We start from the raw sequence: 23,208 nt of genomic DNA on the forward strand, positions 1-23,208 counted from the left end.
TTCTTTCTTTGATATAACAAGTTACATATAGCTCTCACCTTACTTCCTCATCTCCCTCCCTTTTCTTCCCATGTTTTATTATACAGTTATACACATCATAGAGTTTCATATCTTTTTACATTTTCTATTCCATTTTCATCAAATATTCTTTGTGTGTTTTAGTTTTTAATGACAAGTTTGATTATTAATTGCTGCTGATCTACAATTTCTCAAATAAACAAACTTTTCAAAAAAAGCATGTCTCATTCTATCTTTTTTCCTGCTTCTTGAGGATTGATGAAAACATTCAAGATTATCAAAGGGCATCCTTGAGTCTAATCTCACCAGTTCTTAATCTTGATCCCCCAACAGCCATGTTGAGCTTATATTCAAGCAGCCAGCTTCTAATTTCAAATTTGATGTTACATAAATAGCAAGACCTCCCTTGGGCTAACCTTTATTGTGCATTTGTGTTGGATGTACAAAATATTTTATGTAACCTAATAAGGGACAAGACCCTTTAGCCCATGTTTTTTGGAAAACCAAGAGGTCAATTTTTTGCCAACATGATGTGACCTCTGTATCCACCAACAGTCGAGACAGACCTCCAAGATTCCATTAATATATTTGTAACAATTTGTTAAAGATTGGAATCAACTTTTGTCACTTGTTCCCCTTATTACCTAAGGCCACAGGGAGCCAACTCCAGTCACGATCTCCCTGTGTCTGAACCGCTTCTATCTTGCAATGTCTGGGATGATTGCTCCCCAAGCATATTTTTATAGACAGGTGATTGTTGTATTTATTATTTTCTGGGCCTAAAGCCACTCGCAGGGGACCACAATTCAGATTACACTTTTGCAACATTAAGAGAAGACCAGATTGCAACAGTAGTTTCATTCCCATTTGGGTACCTTGTTTAAATAAACTCTATTGATACAGTGTTACTTGTGTTAACATGAGCTAGGTTTTGATGGCTTTTAAAAACCTCAAGATTTTGCCTCTATTCAAAAGGTAAAATTTGCCCTTAAAATTATATAGTGGATGAAGCATTGATTTACTAGATTGTATAAACGTGTGAGCTACATTTGCTTGATTTTCGTGGCATTGGACACAATCGCTCCAGTGGTGATATATTGAGTTAAGATCCTAATCTTACTTTCTGTAACTGCTTTGATTCCACTAAAGCCAAGCAGTGACACTCATAGTTTCCTTGGTTAGCGAAGTTGCTTAAATTCCATGCTCCATTGGCTGATCAGTAGGGACTGACTCAAACCCTGAATATTAATCATGATAACAGAGTCATAGGGGCTCATTATCAAGAGACTACCTTACTTGAAGGCTGTGTTTGTACCATAGGTTTGGCCAAGGTGATGAATAAGGAATCCCTATTTTCCTGAAAAGGCTGTGTTAAAGGAGCCACCTGCATTTCATCCTTTTCCCCCTGCACCTGTCATGATTGCAAGGCCTGTTGTTTTACATCAGGTTTTGAAGGACCCAATTGGACTAATGTTTGGGGTCTTTTTCCACCATTGAATTGAAAAATAGAAAGAAATTCAGCCCAGGGAAACCTTTTTTATTATGCGCTTTATGTGTCTTTTCCTTAAACACTTGGACAATGACCTACATATGTTCTTTGAGCTGTTTAATGGGGATGCGCTTGTGAGAATAATTCAATCAGTCTTCACGTTGCAGTCCCCTCCACAATACTCATTCTCTTTCACATTTGTTGTTTTTTTTATAAGGAGAGTTCCTCAATATCTGGGGAGGGGGGAGGGAGGTTATGTACTATAATTGTGTGAAGGTTGTTAGAAATGGGATTTCTGGTTGGCTAAGGCTTGCGCCAAAGCCATGCAAAAACCACCACTCTAGTCAGGGCAAGGGAATTACAGGCTGAAGATAACCCTTGCTCACCCTCTTGGTAGCTTGGCACGATCAGTCAGGCTTATCCCAAAGGCAATGTGTAAAGCGTCTGCGCAACACACACAAAGCAGCAACACACTACAAAGGAAACTCTACACAAGGTTATATATAACAAGCATTGGCATAGCCAATAGGTCTCGCTTTTGGGACCTTATAAGTGTTTAGCCGTGCAACAGTTGGTGTTGTTGCACCAAGGATATTGTGCTGCATAACTAAATACTTATAAGGTCCCAAAGGCAAGACCTATTGGCTATGCCAATGCTTGTTCTGGGTGGAGGTAGTTGGAGGGGTGGAGAGTCAGATGTGGGCTGATCCACCCCTTTGGGGGGAAGTAGGAAGCACAGACGAAGGAGGCTTCATTGGAGGATGATTGAGAAAAAGAAGTGTGAAAGAGTCTGGGAATTGAAGGAGGTTATTGGGAAAAAGGTGAAAAGAATGAGTGAAGCAAGATGGCGTGAGAATGCTGGGGTGGAGAAAGGGATCATGTTTAAGAAGTTTTGATGTTAGGATAAACATTGAAGAGGTTGAAATGCTTGCATTCCTATCCTAATAAATGTTCTTTTACACATCACTGGAGCGTGGCACGTGACTGCCTCATGATGAGGAGCGAGTAGCAGAGGCTGAGGGAGATGGGACTGGGGTGGGTGGTGAGGGGGCAGGGTTCCATGCACTGGTAGTGCGCTTAGGTGAAATGAGGGCGAGCTGCAGGAGAAGAGGCAGGGGGAGCAGGTCAAGGCTCCAAACATCCGGGTGGAGGAGGCCCTGGCACAGTGAGTGGAGAGGCATCTGCTTTGAGGGAGAGGCGCGCATCTGCTGAGTGGGTGGGTTTGGCACGCCAGCTAGGTGTCTGCGGTGCAGCCACCATAAAGATCTGAATGATAAGGGAGAAGATACGGTGGCCGGGATTGGTCAGCTTGAGGTTTGGGGCAGGAGAATCAGGCAGGTACAGGAGGCGGGAATTGGATGTAGGAGAATGTGAGGGAAAAAGAGTGGAATGGGGGAACAGGTAAAACAAGACTGAGGCAAACAAGAGTGAGAGTGAAAGAGGAAACAAGAGGAAACAGGATGCATAACTAAAAGAGGTAAAAGTGAGAAAGAAATGAGAGAATATGCGGAAGCAGAAACAGCAACAAAAAAAAAAAGCAGGAGAGCAACAAAAGGGTTACAGCGAATTGGAGCACGAATGAGAGGCAAAGAGAGAGAAGGAAGGGGATAAACAACAGAAAACAAACAGAGGAAATAAAGAGACAGAGAAAAGGGTGCAAGAGTGCAAACAAGCATTGGCCGCGCGGCCGTAAAAGCGAAAGTCATCGCGATCACTCTGAAATCGAAAGTGATCGCGATGACATGCTAAAGCACGCTAGGGATGCGCGCGCAGCAGCGGGGGGAGGGGCAGAGATGGTGCTGAAGGCTGGACCAGTAAAGGAAGATGGCTGGGCGAGAAGGGAGGGGGGAATGCGGGGAGCAGCTGTGCGCGTGCACGCCATCGTGCACTCAAGCTTGTAGCCAGCACAAAAATGTGGGTAGCACTTTGAAAACCCACCTACTAAATGTCTCGCAGAGCAGTGCATGCGCTGGCTCAGGCGAGACCTAAAAATAGCCTTTGCATTGTCCGAAACGCATTAGAATAGTAATCATACAATATACACTGTGCCAACTGGCACTAGGCAATATTTACAGGGGATTATATACACATGACAGGGCCAATTGGGCCACTGTCAGAACCATCACAAAGCACAAATAGTAAATGTAGAACACAACCAGTAATTACTGGCAAAATAATGACTCAACATTGTAGCCTGCAACATAAATAATAATATGCGATCAGCATCACATTAGGCGTAAAACACATTATGCGCCAACCTCATAAATATAAACCACATTATGGAATCACCTCATAAACATAAACATCAGAGGCATAAATCATGGTGCATAAATCACATTTATCATAGGCACCACATGAATCACAATAGGGCCTGGCGCACTACCAACCTAACACTGAACCCCTGGCCAACTGGCCTTCTCTCTGGGGCTCAGATGCCCTATGTCCAAAATGTCAGGGCTTGGCTGCAAATGCAATGAATCAAAATGCGCATAGCGCTGGGGCAGGGTGGGAGTGTAACTCACCCCTTTTCTTTTCAAAACAAAATGCTCCCAACGTTGCAGCTGCCCATAGTCAGGGAGCTGTGAAAATAAATGTAAGCACGGGCGTTCACTGGGGCCCAACCAAACAAATGGGGACAAACGTTGCAGCTGCCGGCTACAGCGGCGCAGCTGTGAGTAAACCAAGAGGCACTAGCACTTCTATGCCCTCTGGACCACCACTGGCGCCCTACAAAACAAATGTGCCCCACATTGGAGTGGCCCGCTCTCCTGCGGGACAGATCAGGCACTGACAATGTGCCTCGACCGGCACCATCAAGGTGCAACACCGAGCCCCCACTCACTGGGTCTGCTTGGGGGCTCCTCCGGTATCCTCTGGTGTAACTTCTAGCACCCGTAAGGCCTTGTGGAGCCCCCCCTTACCGGGGCTCCTCTGGACTCCTTCAGTCTTGGGACAGGCACCAGGGATCCTGCAACATGGATCAGGATCTCCGTCAAGCTGGGCTTCGCGGCACGCTTCGTTTGGCAAGAATGTGGGGGAATCCCTACGTCGAGATTCCCTCAAAATCGGTGGCAGCTCCGTGTTGCAAGCAGATGCTCTTCTCAGTAGAAGAAAAGTAAAGCGCTCTCAAGGCACTAGAGTCTCAAAATCCAGGCCAAAGTTCTAGGGCCACAAGGCTGGGCCCAGGCAGGCCAGCACACAGGGCCCTCCAGCAGGGAGGCAGTCCCTCGTGGCGGTTCCTCCGGGGGCCCACTAGCAGCAAGCCCCCAGCACAAGAATAAGCACAACATTTAATGGGGGTCATAGCCCCTATATTTATATTACATCTTGGCTTTGTCTGCCCTGGCACAGGGCTTGGGGGAACCAGCCAAAACTGGTTCGGGGGGGAATTGGAGCACTTTGTTTACCAGGCTCCTCTTCCCCTTTGTCAGGTGGGGGCTCGTCATCAGACACACCACAGGGGGGCGGAGCCAGTATTGTACAGGCTAGGCACAGACCTATTCAGGGACCAGGGACTTCTCCTCCCACTACTCCAAATGCAGATGTCCCATGCAGCCTAGTGATGACTCACCCTTCCCCTCCTGGAGCCACACACACCTCACCAGCCCCTGGCACTCAAAAGCCAGATATGCAATTCACATTAGACAGGTAGACACATAGCACACAGAAATGCCAACTTCTAAAAGTGGCATTTCTAAAATAGTTATAATAGATCTACGCACACCATTGAGCAGCATTTATTATTACCATTCCAAATATACCAAACTTGACCATGCTGCTCCTCTCATATCAGGAAATACCACTGAAACACTTATCAGAAAATCCCCAATGCATTCCTATTGGAGGGCAGCCTCACAATAGGAAGAAACCAAAAATGTCTGTTTGTCACTACCAGGACATGTCACACACTTAAGGTCCTACCTTTTACCTACAATGCACCCTGTCTATAGGGCTAACTAGGGCCTACCTTAGGGGTGAGTGACATGCAGTAAAAGGGGGGTCACAGACATGGCACACACTTTAGGTGCCACGTCTCACAGCTGCAGTAACCCTGCGCGCACAGGCCCTGCAATGACAGAGCCCTGTGATAGGTTTGGAAGGCTACTTTGGTGGGTGGCACAATCAGCGCTGCAAGCCCACCAGTAGCATTTAATTAACCAGACCTGGGTATATGAGATACCACTTTACAAGGGACTGACAGGTAAATTAAATAGGCCAAACAGGTGTAGACTAATCTTACCATATTTAACTCAGAGAGCACATGCACTTCGCTCTGAACAGCAGTGCTAAAGTGCCCAGAGCCCTAGAACCACCAACCCCATGTCAGAAAAAAGGCTAGGAGAAAGGCAAAAAGTTTAGGGGCGACCCTGCAAAAAGGGCCAAGTCCAACAGAAGGTTATTTAATTTTGTAGATGTAATTTTACTACTCATGTTTTTTTGCAGGGTTTTACAACCCAATTTACCATCTTTGCCCAGCTAAGCTATTGGTCAATCCTCTGTTGATGACACTAATGTAGCTGGTTCATCACCCGAGTTCTTTACCCTTGTGGGGGTGGATGCTTTAGTTACAACTTTCCCCTCTTCTACCAGTGCTTTTACAATATTCGGTAGAACTTCTAATTGGTTGTTTATTAGGGGAGATGGACAAAAAATACTAGATTGTATTGATTCTGCCTTTGCCCAATGTATGAGCTCATTCAGGCGTTTCAACGTATTATCTTTTCCTGCAATATATATTTCTACAATCTGCAAAATGTCAACTTGAAGATCTAATTTATCAGACTGCAAGTTTAGTGCCTTCACTGTCGCCTTAAGAGAGTCAAGGATAGCTTTCCAAGTTGCTATATTTGTGGATACTTCTGGTTTCTGAAATGAGTCCTATGCGGGACTTAAGTGCAAAATCCCAATAGTTGTAATGGGAGTGCTAATATTGTCATCATCCTCCACTTGTAACACTGACTGATCCATAATAGAGAAAACAGTAGAGTTTTCTTCTAAACAACCTTTTTTTCTGTTGTATTTGCCCTGGGAGGTTTGGAAATGATGGTAACTCATAGTAGATGCATTGACTGCAAGACAAGGAGGCTGGTGGATCCAATGGATGTTTTTCAAATGTGTTTGTTGTTCCTCCTGCAAGCTCATTTGCTACTTATGCACTACTTCCTTTAGCAATGGGGACAAATGAGGAGGCTCTGGAGCTCTTAGGTTTTTTTGCTGGAGTTAAAATTTGCCATAAAATTATTTTAATCAAATCGGAGCACTTGATGTATGTGTTTTTTTGCGCTGAAGCAGTGACTTGTACCCATCGGACACACCTGATATTTTACCCAGGGACCTTCTCTTCCTACTTGCTTAAGACAGCAGGTACAGTTCCAAGGTGACCAGATCTCATGTTCCACAAGGGTCTACGTTTCCAAATCAACAGGCAGTTAGTCTATTTAGTACTCATTTACTTTTTCAAAAATGTCTATTCCTATCATGCATTATAAGCATGTGGGAAGGAGCCCCAAATCACACAAAGAATTTACAGGAGGCTGCAGCTGGCAGTAATCTTTTGTGCTCCATTCACCCCATGGGCAACAAGCCGCACCAGGGCTGCCTTTGTACTAAGTGCCCCCGCTGCACAGCACAACAGGGAACGGAAGTGATTGCTGTCCCAGGGCAACTAAAAACCCCTACAATAGGCAAGCTTCCCCACCACCCACCTTTTTCCCTCCTACCCTCAACTGAAAACAGTGACTAGTGATGGCACACAGCAGCAGGCTCCCCTCAAGCTCCTCTAAGCCCCACAGTTCCAAACACTACCCTCAGTAAATCCCCCAACAAAGGACGCATTTACCAAAACCACAAAGATCCTCCACTACCGGTTTCGTACAGCTCCAAACAAGAAACACAATCTGCCACGTAGGGTGGGCACACGGAATGCGAACAGGGGCTGTGAGGTTCCGTGTGGGACGGAACGACACTTTTGAGTGGTGACGAATATGGATGAGTTGGGTATCTACGAACCGCAAATGACGAGTATAGTGGGTGTACGCAGTTTCGCTACGCAACCACGTATGGTTCGTCTTATTTTTGGGTTTGTTCATCTGAACCCTCGGGTTCCATTTTAGATACGGCATCCATTTTGTTTCTTGCCCTCAAGTAGCCAGCGAACGGACTTTGTCCGCTTCGTGACCCTGGGATTCCCAAGCTTACACGAGGGACACGTGTTCCTTTGAGTATGACTTTTATGACGAGGGAAATGACACGATGAAGGCAGATGGCCCCGCTCAAGGCTCATCTTGCCGTGCCGGTCTATTGTTTCAGTCATGCATACATTAGACACGGGGTCTCTGATCCCGTTATCAAGTTTCCTTTATTACTCCTAACACTCTTCTCTAATCTGTTGTGCATCCTTGTCCTTTCTTTGCATCTGTTTTTGTCCCTTCTCCTAATGTGTTTACGGTCAGGATGGAATGTGTTTTATTGCAGAGAAGATATGTTTTTACAGTTGGGAACTGGCAATACTGTTGTAATTATGTTCCGGCCTCCTGAAACATGAACGCGACTCTTTTGAAGTTTATTGTGGGAACTGAGTTGTAATCTTTGTTCACCATACTGTTCTATGGGAAAAACGTGTATAAAAGGAGCGATCCACTTTTGCAACTCGAAGCAGTCTCCGAGAACCTACACGTTGTGTACTTCTTGTGACCTCTGTATCCCTGCAGTAAATAAACGCTGATCTCTGACGTCGCTGGAAGTGTCCCGTGTCTCTGTGTTTGGTACGCCGGAACAGGTAACCCACGAAGGTTTCAGGTGTTGTTCCCTGGCACCGCTGGGTCTTAGAATAACCCAGTCCTTCAGTTGGCGCCCAACGTGGGGCGACATCAACGGTACCGGTCCAAAGCCCGACGATCGTGAGGAACTTCGTGTGAAATCTCCGAGGGAAGGTGCACCCCGCTTCATCGATCCAGTTGTCGAAATAAGTGGCCCGACGTCTTTTCCCGCGAAGATCCCCGCCTCCTGACGGCTGCGACGGACTGATGCCCTGACTGTCGACCTGTTTTGGCGCCTGGCGTAGTCCTTTGTACGGCGAGACGATAGACGGGCCTTCCTGGTGACGCCATTGTTCTCTCAGTTAAGTATTTGTGGGTCGCTCCCAGTGTTCCTTTGTTGTTTGCATGGTACCATAGCATTCGTGGTTCTTAGTTGTTGGGTTTTATTTGACGATTGCAATTGGCAAAAACCGAGGGTCTCGCATTTTTTTGCGAGGATATCTAAATTCGATAGCCCTTGAAGTTTGTAAACTCGGTTAGTGTGCGCGATGCCTAGCCGTAGTACTTTGTTTGGGTTTCTCAAATGTTGTGGAATGGATTCCCGGCTGGAGGATTCATGTCCGATACCTCCGGTTGGAACTCCAATTTACGAGCTCTATAGTCGCCATGGTGTGGGTCCTATCGTGTATAATGAATATTGGGTCCGCTACACTAAAAATTATGGTGTTCTTAGTTGGCCATCTCATGGTAGTTTCGAAACTGCCGTTTTAGATAATTTGGAAGCTAAACTGTTTAAAAAGAAGGCTAGGCTGGCCATGTTTGATTCCTTCCGGTTATGGCGGAAAGAGGCCAAGCAGAAAGAAATCAAACAGAGTAAGAAAAATAAAAGAGAAGGCGTTATTACGGTGATGCGAAATGCTGAACAGTATCAGCGAGACAAAGATGAGAAAGAGCAGGAAGTTAGTGCTCGACTTCATCATATGGCGGTGGATAAATGCTATCCGGTGCTACCGTCTAATGTTGATAAGTCGGGAGAAGAAGCGATAGAGGATTCGCTATTGTCTTATCTGTTGAAATCACCACCTCCCTATGCTCCCGATGCTGTGGGCCCTGTGATTCTACCTCTTTCTCCACCTGCTGTTTTGGCGGCTGCTGGTCAGCCCGCCGTTCCTCCCGCTCTCCCGAATCCCCTTGTGCCGCAGATCGTTCATCCTCTTTTACCGGCTTCTCTTCCTACTGCGCCTTCTCAAGTCCCTCCTCAGTCTGTCGTTCCCGCTACTCCTGGTGCCGCGTCTACTTCTACTGCCTCCACCCCTACTGTTGCTGCGCCTGCATCTTCTTCTTCTTCTCCTTCTGTTCGTAGTCGTCTCCTGACTGCTGTTGCTACTCTTTATTCCCCGCTTTTTGGGCCAATACTCGGCTCGACTCTTTCAGATGTCGCTCAGAGGCGCAGCCAGCTTCCTGATGGTAGGGAACGTGAATCGCTGGTAAAAATGGCACGTAAATGGATTCGTAATCCTGTTAAATACACTTCGCGTGTAGTGTTTGAAACATTTTCTCAGTTTAATGCGCCCACTCAACGATTCGTGTTTGAGGAATTGTGTAAATCGTTGAAGGAGGAGTGGGATCATGATGTGGTAGATAATGTACCGTCTGAGGTTTCTGAACTCCAGCATCAGTTCACAACTGGTGTGATCGTAGGTGACAAGGTTCGAGAAGCTCTAGAACGTTTGTTATCATTTCGATGTACAGTGCAACCTCGAGCATTGTTTAAGGAAGAGACCGCAGAGTGGATGGCAAAACCTGGTCAATATCCGATGCGGGAAGTTCCCCCAGTATGGATGCCAGGTGATCCTAATGCTAACCCTGCTGTCCCAGGCCATTTTCAGAGAGTGTGGATACACCTCCCTTGGAAACGATCGGAAGTCTTACAGGTGAAGCAAACTTTGCCTGATCCCCGTAAAAATCCAGCAGGTTATTATAAGGAGCTGTCCCAATTGGTGGATGCTACTGTTATGAACCTTGCTGATATTGACATGTTGTTTGGCAATGTAGTGCCTCAGCCGATTAGGGCGAAAATTTGTCACGAGAATCACGCGGCCGAGTTAGGCGGTGACTGGGCTGCCCCTACGGCGGCAGATGCTCAGCAAGTCGGTGGGGCTAAGCCTGAGCAGCTTATTGTGGATTTGCCCCAGAGGATAATTACCCTTATGAAAACGCTTATGCCGGCGATGCGCGTCAATTGGGACAAGTTGTCCGCGTGCAAGCAAAAGAGGGATGAAAGCGTTTCCGATTTCTTTACGAGATTCGAGGAAGCATTTGTTGATCATAGTGGCCAGGACATGGGTTCAGAGGGTGGTCAGCGGCTGTTTGTTGATAAGTTTGTATCGAACTTGTTGCCCGAACTTAGCAATAAGTTGAAAAATTCTGAGAGTTCGTGGGCTGTTTCTACCACTGCTCAAATATTGGCTACGGCCCAATATTACGAAAATAGGGAAAAGGAGGAAAGTGAACGTGCAGATAAGAAAACAAAGGATCTTAAAACTAAGGTCTTATTGCAGCAAGCGTATCCTCCGCGCTCGAATTTCAGTGATTCGCAACAGCCAAACCGATCGCAATCACAGTTCTCCAGATCGCAGACGCGAAATGACTCTCCCGCACCTCGTTTTGTGTTGGGATATAATCAATGTGCGTATTGTCGAGGGGAGGGCCATTTGAAGTTTAATTGTCCGGTTCTCCGTGATAGGAATAATGGTGTGTCAGCTCGAGGAGGTCGTGGTGGTCCTCAACAAGCTTCACGTGGTAGAGGTCGTGGAGTTACTCAGAATCAGGCCGAGCGTTTTGCCACTTCCTCAGACTCGCAGAATTGTTTCGATCGACGCGAACCATCGTCCGGTAGATCTGCACAGTATCATGTGGATGACTGTTACGTCGAGCGTGATGTTGATACGGATGGTATCTATTAGGACAGCCATAGACAAAGGAAGGGAGAAGTATCAGTTCCGGTTGATCAGAGAGGGCCTTATGTTGCAGTAGCCACATTGGGCGTCGTTGAGCCTTTTCTGTTGGACACTGGTGCAGCAAAAAGTTCCATTATGCATTCGAAACTCCCTGGTGCGCCTTTGTCTGGCTTAACGAATGTGTCCGTTGGATTCTCTGGCGCCCCCGTTAGCAATCCAGTTTCTAGCCCCTTGCCCCTTACGATTGGGTCTCATGAGTTAGAAGCTCCTTTGATTTTGACTACTGGTTGTGGTGAGAATCTTTTGGGCTTGGATTTGTTGAAGAGGTTACATGCGACTTTGTACTGCTCTCCTACGGGCGTGGAGCTTACATTGGGTGAGAATGTGATTTCCCCTATGTATCTATCGATCGATAAGCTCCCACCGGAATTGAGTTCTCTTCCGGTTTCTTTGTGGGCGACAGGTCCCAATGATGTGGGCCTGCTGGATATCCCACCTTATGTTGTTCAATTGAAAGTTGATGCGCGCTTACCACGCATACCCCAGTATCGTATTTCCCTTGATGGTGAACGGGCACTATTAGCGATCATTTATGATCTGATCGGTAAAGATGTTATCGAGGAGACACGAGGTAACGTGTGTAATAGTCCCGTGTTGCCTATTCTGAAACGAACTGATCCGTCCAAGCCTCCCGTGTACCGTCTAGTTGTTGACTTACGGGAAGTAAATAAAATTGTTGTCCCGCAGTTTCCTGTGGTTCCAGACATTACAGCTTTACTGACTCTGATTCCAGCCTCTGCATCATGGTTCTCGGTAATCGATCTGAAGAATGCGTTCTTTAGCATTCCGATTGCTGAGGAAAGTCGTGATTTGTTCGGATTTTCGTTAGGAGGTCGCAGTTTCCGGTTCAAACGCGCACCTCAAGGCTACTGTGAGAGCCCATCGATATACAGCCAAGCTCTTAAGAGTCAACTAGATGCATTTGTGCTGCCGACTGGTGCGGCTTTGATTCAGTACGTCGACGATCTGTTGGTAGCTGCAGATGCTGAACAAGTTTGCAAGACTGCTACTGTGTCACTGTTACAGCATCTCTGTGACTTACACCACAAAGTGTCACCTTCTAAATTGCAATATTGTTGTCAAGAAGTTACCTACTTAGGTCACTTATTGTCAAAGGCGGGAAGAAGGTTGACCCCTGAAAGAATCGCAGCAATTGCTCGAATGACTGTGCCGACGACCCAGAGAGATGTGCGTGCCTTTTTAGGTATCACGTCATACTGCAGACAGTGGATTCCGAATTTTTCACTGTTAGCGAAGCCATTGATAGCTCTCACGTGCAAGGACGTTTCGACTCCTTTGCCATGGACGGAGGAATGTCAGAAAAGTTTTTCTGAACTACGTGATGCACTGTGTTCGGCTCCCGTGTTAGGTACTCCTGATTACAGCAAGCCATTCACATTATACGTTCACGAGAGGCAAGGTTGTGCATTGAGTGTTTTAACGCAACAATTTGGTGGCAAGCAGCGCCCGTGTGCATATTTTTCCTCAACCTTAGACCCGGTAGCTAGAGTGTTGCCAAGTTGCTTGAGGGCGACAGCGGCAGCAGCGGCGTCTATTCGGCAGTCCGCAGGTCTTGTTATGGATAATATGCTCATGGTGATGGTTCCGCATGCAGTTGATACTCTTTTGAATCGGACAAAGACTCAACATCTGACGAGTGCAAGGTTGTCTGGGTACGAGCTGACCCTTTTGGCAAGTCATATACAGATCAAACGTTGTAATGTACTGAATCCGGCGACATTGTTGCCGATTAATATGGAATCAGATGATGTGCCACCACATGATTGTTATTTACGAACTGAGGAAGAAACAAAAGGTCGGGTGGACCTGAAAAACACTCCCTTGACAGATCCCGATGGTACTTTGTATGTGGATGGCTCGTGCTTTAAATTGCCGAATGGCGATGTGACGACTGCGTATGCTGTAGTGACGTTGAGCACGGTTGTGGAAACTGCGAGATTGAATCAGAATTCAGCACAAGCTGCAGAGTTGATTGCATTGACAAGAGCGTGTGTTTTGTCTAAAGGAAAGCGAGTGAATGTGTTTACCGACAGTCAGTACGCATTCGGGGTTGCGCATAACTTTGGAAGACTGTGGAGAGAAAGAGGATTTATGACATCGCATGGTACGAAGATCCAGCATGGGCAGCTCGTGAATGACCTTTTGGATGCACTTACATTGCCTAACCAAGTGGCGATCGTTAAGTGTAGTGCACATCGGAAAGTGGCGGATGATGTTGGTCGTGGTAATGCGTTTGCGGATGAGATTGCTAAGGAAACGGCTAAGGATCTTGCGACCCGAATGTATGTCACGAGTTCAGTGAGGTGGCCGACGGAGACTGGTATGTGTGAAAATACTATTGAGAGTGTGAAAGCAATTCAGAACGAAGCTACTAAAGCTGAAAAGACTAAGTGGAAAGAAAGTACGGGAAAGTTGGACATGCATGGATGTTGGGTTGACCTGACGGAATGTCAGAGGTGGATGTTACCAGATGCGTACGTATTAGCTGTTGTGACGATGGCTCATGGGTTGTCACATATCAGTGCGAAAGGAATATGTAGGTTTTTGTCCCCTGTATGGAGGAATGAGGGTATTGCTAAATGTGCCGAGAGAGTGGTTAAGAATTGTATGGTGTGTTTGATGCACAATCCTGGCAAGGGCACCCCCACTCCACCTGGTCATTTTGCTCCTCCTGTTTGTCCCTTTGAGGTTATCCAGCTGGACTTTATCCATATGGAGAGATGCAATAACCTGAAGTATGTTTTGGTTGTGGTTTGTGCGTTCTCCAGATGGATTGAGGCCTATCCTCTTAAGGATAACACTGCCCTGTCCACAGCAAAAATCCTGCTGAAGGAATACTTTCATCGGTATGGAATGCCACGGATCGTGTGGTCGGATAATGGAAGCGAGTTTGTGGGAAGTGTAATGCAGAGTGTGTGTAAGGGCCTTGGAATTCGTCAAAAATTCCATAGTGCTAATCATCCACAGGCAGCGGGTTTGGTTGAAGGGTACAATGGTACCCTGAAACTAAAACTCGCGAAGATACAGGCTACGACTGGTCTATCATGGCCTGATGCCTTGCCTCTGGCTCTCCTATCGACCAGAGCGACCGTACACTCTCGAGTAGGGCTTAGCCCATATGAGATTGTGTTCGGCCGCCCTGCGAATATTTGGGGGGTCCCGAGGCCAAGGGCTTTTGATAGTCTTGAGTATCCAATGTTAATTGATTACCTGCATGATTTGACCACTAAACTACGGTTAATCCATCAACAGGTCTTTGAAGCTCTACCGGCGCAGACAGAGGGTCCTGGACACCAGCTCCGGCCAGGCGACTGGGTCGTTACCCGAAATTTCGGTCGGAAACGTAACTTGGAGCCAAGATTTGTAGGACCCTTTCAAGTCTTGTTGACAACGAGGACTGCGGTTCGACTGGAGGGCCGGAAGAACTGGGTACACGCCAGCCACACGAAAAAGGTACCGATCCCCTTACCAACGGATGGTTGGGTGAGGACTGGGATTTCGGCAACGGAAACTGAGACTCCTTTGCACTTTGTGCCGTTTAGCGACGCTCAACCTGTGGGGAATGATTTGTCACTGCCAAACCCACATGTGGAGTCATCGGTAGCAGAGAGCCCAAGGTCTGACTCGTTGTCCACTTCATCGAATACTGTTGCGCCAGCTGAACTATTGTTTGTAGAGCAAACTCGACCTGGAAGAAGTCGATACTTTCTTCGTTCAAGGACTAATAAAAATTAGTTGTATATTTGCTTTTTGATGCTATGAACATTATGGACAATTATATCCTTTCTTTTTGAGTTTTTATGTGCTGTCCCACGGCTAAGAGATTTGTAATAACACTGAACGTTTCGAGGAAACCTCTCCATCCGGGTCACCGTAGGGCCGTGCGGGTACTCCTTTCTGTTTAGCAGGTTTCTGACGCTAGGTCGGTTACTTTTGTCGATTCCTGGGAACTCCTAGGGATTGATAATCGCTACTCAGAACGAAGTGCGTCAAGTACGTCACGGACGGTTTGTAGAGGATGGCATTCTCTAAGCTGTTGGAAGTAGAAAGGATGTCGGCGCAGAGATCAGAATTAAGAAGAGTTGTACGTACAAAATGTTTTTTGTTTCAGGTGTTCCTACTGTTCCTGACCGTATCTATGTTATTGGTGGGTGGAGTGTATTTTGGAGTACAGTTGTTATTACCTTCTGTTTCACCTACCTTTTCTCCTAAACTAAGCTCCCTCACCACGGTTTCCCCACATTCTTTTCATCCTCTGCCTCAACATGAACAGGTTAGGCGTGCGGAATTTATGAATAACTCCTTCGTTCAACTTCTACATCAGCATCAGTTGGTGATGAATACTACCAATTGTTGGGTGTGTGGGTTAATGCCACATACCATGGATAGGGGTATTCCATATTTGGTCCTTCCTTACAGCTCCCAGGGTTCGGCTCGAGCATTCCAAACTATGTTCCGTAGTGCACTAGATTCCTACCCCAGTCGAGAGCCACGTTCTGCCAATTTTGGTCCTGGGCCGTATCACAAACCTTTGGTGATAGCGATAGCGGATTTAGATAGAGATGTTTTTGATGCATCGCTTATCCCAAATGAAGAGGTACAGGCTTATAAGGATCTGAGCGAGGCTGAGTATAGTACGTCAGTGGGTGATAGACAGCTTAAGAGCTCGTCCCCAATATGGATTGTACCACACCTCGGTAATTTCTGCTTGAAAGGTTTGGGTCGAAATCCGAGAGCACAACTTGGGAACAGTGCTTGCACTGACACGTATGTTCTGCCGATGCTCTCTTCCCCTGTTTTTCTGACCGCTAAGGGCACTTATTTTGTATGCTATGAACGCGCATATACATGGTTACCCCGTGATTTTTCGGGTACCTGTTATATTGCGAATCTTTTACCACCGACTTTCACTGTCGCCTCAGATTATCACAAAACTAGAGCTGTGAGAGGCGTTATTAGCAAAGAGGATACTGCCGGTCAAGAAGCAGGAGACTTCTTTAAGGGTTTCTTGCCGTTTTGGGGACCGATGGTTAATAGTAGGAACCTAAGACAGTTGACACGTGTAGTTGAGTCGACTGCTAATATTACTGCAAGTGCCCTTGGTAATTTAACAGCTGAACTTCAGGCGGATAGACTCATGACGTTGCAGAACCGTATGGTTCTAGATGTTGTTCTCGCAGATAGAGGTGGTGTGTGTAAAGTTATCCATTCGAGTTGTTGCATTTTTATTCCTGACAATGCTCCAACTGTCTACCAAGCCATCTCGAAGTTGCACAAGATTTCCGAGTCCATACACGTGGACGAAGGTAATTGGACGCTTCTAGGATGGTTTTGGGGCCTGATGTCAACTTGGGGTTGGAAGATTCTGATGATCGTAGGGGTTGTTGTAACGTTTCTGTTCACGTGTTGTCTTTGTGTACAGTGTGGTCCTGCCTTATGTGGCCTATGTGCTACAACGTGTATAAGACGGCCATCTGTTACCAAGGAGACGTTGATGAATAGAATGATGTTCCAGCAGCAACTGAACGATCTGATGAATATTGAAATAGATTCTGATCTTGACTAATGCTTGCCTACATGAGGGCAAAAGGAGCGTCTGAGGTTCCGTGTGGGACGGAACGACACTTTTGAGTGGTGACGAATATGGATGAGTTGGGTATCTACGAACCGCAAATGACGAGTATAGTGGGTGTACGCAGTTTCGCTACACAACCACGTATGGTTCGTCTTATTTTTGGGTTTGTTCATCTGAACCCTCGGGTTCCATTTTAGAAACGGCATCCATTTTGTTTCTTGCCCTCAAGTAGCCAGCGAACGGACTTTGTCCGCTTCGTGACCCTGGGACTCCCAAGCTTACACGAGGGACACGTGTTCCTTTGAGTATGACTTTTATGACGAGGGAAATGACACGATGAAGGCAGATGGCCCCGCTCAAAGCTCATCTTGCCGTGCCGGTCTATTGTTTCAGTCATGCATACATTAGACACGGGGTCTCTGATCCCGTTATCAAGTTTCCTTTATTACTCCTAACACTCTTCTCTAATCTGTTGTGCATCCTTGTCCTTTCTTTGCATCTGTTTTTGTCCCTTCTCCTAATGTGTTTACGGTCAGGATGGAATGTGTTTTATTGCAGAGAAGATATGTTTTTACAGTTGGGAACTGGCAATACTGTTGTAATTATGTTCCGGCCTCCTGAAACATGAACGCGACTCTTTTGAAGTTTATTGTGGGAACTGAGTTGTAATCTTTGTTCACCATACTGTTCTATGGGAAAAACGTGTATAAAAGGAGCGATCCACTTTTGCAACTCGAAGCAGTCTCCGAGAACCTACACGTTGTGTACTTCTTGTGACCTCTGTATCCCTGCAGTAAATAAACGCTGATCTCTGACGTCGCTGGAAGTGTCCCGTGTCTCTGTGTTTGGTACGCCGGAACAGGTAACCCACGAAGGTTTCAGGTGTTGTTCCCTGGCACCGCTGGGTCTTAGAATAACCCAGTCCTTCAGCTGGGAGACCAACATAAGGCAGGTCCGAAGAGCCCCAGTGGCCAGCACTGCACCACACTGTCTTGAGGGTAAAGAGGGCAAGCTGGAGTCAGGTGGAACCAAGTGGCCCAAAACAGATTGCGGGATACAAGATTGCTCCAAGGATCAAGCTGCACTTCGAATCACACTGCAACTGCAACATGGCCGCTGCCGCACGAGGCTTTACCCACTGCTTGAGGACCTGGGGCTGGTATCAGCAAGCAGCAAAGCAGGATGGAAGCAGTTCAGGAAAGAGCGCTGGCATAAGCAAACCTGGCTGCTTCTGCATTTTCCAACACATCCAACTTATCTCTGGTCACTCAATCTAACAATGTTTCTTACATATCTTCTCTCTTATCTCTGTCCTCCTTCCCCGCTCTCCAACAGCTCTGGTGCATCTTGACGTATTAGGTGCTGTTGAGGGGGAAGGAGACTGATGGGCTCCATCCCTTTCTCACACTAGCATTAAATTCACATGGTTGGCATGACTTGCCTTTGACAAGCTGGAACAAAGGGGAGAGGTCTGGGATCCGCTTGTATAGTTCCTTCCTGACGGGGGCATGGAAGCTGTGTCTGGGCACGTAAACCTGTGTGATAGGTAATTTTTCCTCTGCAGTGCAAACAGGTTACATGTAAAGGTAATTGGTTTTTTACAGAAGGTACTGACAATGTTGGCTCCAGGCAGAAATATCCACACTATGGGAGCAATAGCTGTGCAGCATCTAACTTTTATCAGTCTTCCAGGATGCACTACTCAAAAGAAAACAAAGAACTCATTGCTTCTTCAGTTTCTTCTCTTTTAATAGCAACAGCCTTTGCTGACCCTCCCTCGCCCACCATTCCCAATAAATTACTAAATAGAAGTGCTCTGGAAGGACTAAACAGCAATGCCTTGCCAAAAAGGTCACATAGAATTTCTAAAACTAGTCCTGTCTCCAGCCCTCCATAATTTTCTGTCTCAAGTTACATCCTCCTCCTCAGGAATACAGGTAGTGAACTTCTACTGCCTGGGGGCTGTTTCACAACCTTGCGCCATTTCTGACAAGGGCAATCTAGAATGATTGTGTCAACAAGAGATGTGTAGTTCCTGCAGGACAGGGAGTCGACAGGGAATAAAATATTCCAATTCAGACTTCAACCTAGTGAAAATGCGTGCACAAGGGAAGGGAATCCCTTCAGGGTGGAACTAAAACCCTCACACACCCAGCAAGCTAGGTGTCATGCTTCATCATCTGGGTTCTGCTCCTCGTCGGGTCTGCGGTGCAATACCCGACGGGCACCCATACAGGGGCTCTTTGTCGGAGATCTTTTGTTCCCTGCCGTATGGTGCATGCGTGTGAGGGCCCGGGAGTGTAGATGTAAGTGATTAAAAAGGTTGGTTAATCTGAAATTGAAGTTTATTGGCTCAGTCAACCACCTAATTAAAAAGGGGAGTGAGTGGCGTAAAAGCTATATATGCTCACAACGGATGAGTGGCTAGCTACGCTCGACTCTTATGGTCAACATGTTTCGCGCGCATTGAGTCAGGAGGATCTCGTGGCGCTTCGTCAGGACCTATAATGAAGTGAAGTGTGCTCGAAAAAACTATCTACAGTGTGGTGAGAAAAACAAGGGTGAGAACAAATATGTTGGTCAACCCTTAATAGGCGCCCCTACCTTATGTATTGATTTAAGAGGGGGTCACCTAGGAAAAAGAAACATTAAAAAAATATATATGAGAACCCAAAGCCACCCTTGGATTTGTAGGCATTATAACACAAAAGTTTAGTTGAACACCACTCGTGTAGTAAAGTGGTGATCAAATTCATATAATCCAGTTTATCAATTACACTGGATTCCTACCAGTTATCTGATCAGTTAATCATTACATGACATGAGACAAGGTAGGGCAAGGTAAAAAACGGTTAGAACAAGTAGCACAGTCAGGTTCTGTTTGAAAGCACCGCCCTTATTAACAGGAAGGAAATCATGGTTACGTAAGGACTCACCAATTTATGTTAAAAAGAGCTCCTCATCAGGTGCATGGCGCGTCCACAGGGGGAGAAACACATTCGTTCCCTAAAGTATAATGGTGTTATGGGAAAAGGTAGAGGCATAGAGAGATATCATACACATGAAGTCATAGGAGAGAGATCTCCATCCTAAGTATCACGAGAACATATTGATATGGGCGTGTGACACCTCTCGTGTGCACTGGTACTCTGATATTAAATGTGGTTGCCCAAGTGCAGTTAACCGGGGGTGGGACTGAGATGTGCAGGTCCCGGATGGTTTAAAAAGTCTATGTTCAAAAGTAATGAATCGCAGTGAACGTAACTAATTTAGTGTGAGCTTAAATTAGGAATTAGCATTTCTTCGTTGCTGAGCCCAATGTAATTGGGCGTGTCGAAGTGCTCACATGCAAGTTCTACAAACGTGTACCGGTGGTTGGCAGTGATCCAAAAAGCTGCGTATGTATTACAAGTGTCTAGAGGGCCCAAGGTCGACTCAGGTATCACTGAGAACTATTTTGCATTTAAAGACAACCTCTACCATCAGTCCCAAGGTACATCGATGGGGAGTACCTTTGCCCCCAGTGTGGCCTGCCTATATATGGCAGCTTTTGAAGAGACAGTAATAATGAACGAGGACAACCCCTTTGGACATAACCTAACCCTGTGGAAAAGATACATCGATGATGTCATGATTCTATGGAAAGGTGATTTAACAACCTGTCACGAATTCTGTGAATGGATCAACACCAAAAATCAGTTTTTAAAATTCACTAGTCATATCTCTGACTCAGATATCCCCTTCCTGGATTTAAACATCAGTTTGACACCCACAGGGTTAAGCACCACTCTCTACAGAAAACCCACTGATAAGAACAGTTTACTCCTCTATAACAGTCATCACCCCAAGGCCCTGCGCGACAATTTGCCGTTCGGCCAATTCCTTCGACTTAGGAGAAATTGTAGTTCTATCAAAGACTACAAAATTGAGGCCAACATCTTATCAGGGAACTTGACTCAAAGGGGCTACCCTCCCCGAGTGGTTTACAACTCAATGAAACGAGCAAGAAATAACAACCGTGAGGCACTTCTGGAAGTAAGACCAAAAGACACCAGAGAGATCATCACATGTGTCACATCCTTCACACCAGAGTCCAACAACCTTAAGAAAGTGATAAAGAAACACTGGGGAATACTATCCGCAGGCACACTCATGATTCCCCCTCCACGTTTCGCTTTCAAAAGGACTAACAATTTGAAGGACACCCTGATACACACGAGACCGAAAAAACAAACAAATCCAATACACAACACCCTCTGGAACCTTCCCCCTGTACAGGGGCATTACACTTGTGGAGGGTGCTCCTGCTGCGGGCAAACAATTGTGGCCAAATCTATTCGCCTTACTGATTCTTTCGAATGGACCCTCAAAAGACACACTAATTGTAATTCCACAAACTGTGTCTATTTACTAACTTGCCCTTGTGGCCTCCACTATATAGGGATGACGACACGAGCTGTGAAAACACGCATCACTGAACATAAGAGCAACATTAGATGTGGCAAAACCACCACTAAACTCTACAGTCATTATCTTGCATGCAAACACAGCCCGACTGATCTACGTTGGATTGTCCTTGAGAGCCAACCTGTTATGTCTCAACATGCCCTACTCAGGCTCGAACAACGCTGGGTACATCGCCTTTCGTTGGATAGACTGGGCCTCAACGATGATATACCCTGGTCAATGATATCTAACCGATAGCATACGGGTCTTCCGATTTAGCTGAGGGGGCAGGATAATACTCACACTACCCTAGGTACCTACTGTTACTTGGTCTTTGACTTTGACCCACTTTTGTACGACATACCAGGGTTATAATTTTCAGTGACCCTTTTACTGTATATATTCTTTGTATACATTGTCATTTCTGTCCATGATTTCATTAAATTATTAACCATCTTGGTTTTGTTGACCAACACCATTACATCATGGCCCCCGAGTTTGCTACTCCAACTCATCACGTGGGGGATGAACCACTTACTAATAACAATTACTGTGGGATGTGAGATACGTTAGTCATTCACAGCAAACACACATGACCGTCGTCTTTTACAAGAGGGACACTTATTTCAATTCCATAAAGTATTATGGACCATTATTTGTCGGTCACAATGTGGCGACCATGAAGAGCGACGTCTTGATCCCAGTATTATGTATTTCAATTTTACTGGTTTTTGTTATAGACGTATCCACTACACGGGTTAACATAACGTTTCCAACACATGGTACGTTCCACATTTTGCCCGTGACAACATGGCGCCCACCAGATAAGACCTCCCTAAACCCTTCATTATGTACATACCTTCATCTCCCAGTGATTGCTTAAGACGCATCAACGTCATACCAACCCAAACAATTGGCCACCAAGATCTGTCACCAAGACCGTGATTGGTCCGCTTGCAATCACGTGTCAGGCCCACATCCAATCCTGACCTGAATAAATGAATGCGTAACCGACCCACTATCCAGCTTCCGGGTTCGGCGACGCGGGCAGGTTGAATAACCTCCAGGGGATATCTGTGTAGTAAGTACATACCGGCGCGCGATTTGGAGGGTGGATCCTTATACCTGAGTCGACCTTGGGCCCTCTAGACACTTGTAATACATACGCAGCTTTTTGGATCACTGCCAACCACCGGTACACGTTTGTAGAACTTGCATGTGAGCACTTCGACACGCCCAATTACATTGGGCTCAGCAACGAAGAAATGCTAATTCCTAATTTAAGCTCACACTAAATTAGTTACGTTCACTGCGATTCATTACTTTTGAACATAGACTTTTTAAACCATCCGGGACCTGCACATCTCAGTCCCACCCCCGGTTAACTGCACTTGGGCAACCACATTTAATATCAGAGTACCAGTGCACACGAGAGGTGTCACACGCCCATATCAATATGTTCTCGTGATACTTAGGATGGAGATCTCTCTCCTATGACTTCATGTGTATGATATCTCTCTATGCCTCTACCTTTTCCCATAACACCATTATACTTTAGGGAACGAATGTGTTTCTCCCCCTGTGGACGCGCCATGCACCTGATGAGGAGCTCTTTTTAACATAAATTGGTGAGTCCTTACGTAACCATGATTTCCTTCCTGTTAATAAGGGCGGTGCTTTCAAACAGAACCTGACTGTGCTACTTGTTCTAACCGTTTTTTACCTTGCCCTACCTTGTCTCATGTCATGTAATGATTAACTGATCAGATAACTGGTAGGAATCCAGTGTAATTGATAAACTGGATTATATGAATTTGATCACCACTTTACTACACGAGTGGTGTTCAACTAAACTTTTGTGTTATAATGCCTACAAATCCA

Source organism: Triturus cristatus, chromosome 12 (assembly GCF_964204655.1).
Source record: "Triturus cristatus chromosome 12, aTriCri1.1, whole genome shotgun sequence".
Classification (NCBI taxonomy): domain Eukaryota; kingdom Metazoa; phylum Chordata; class Amphibia; order Caudata; family Salamandridae; genus Triturus; species Triturus cristatus.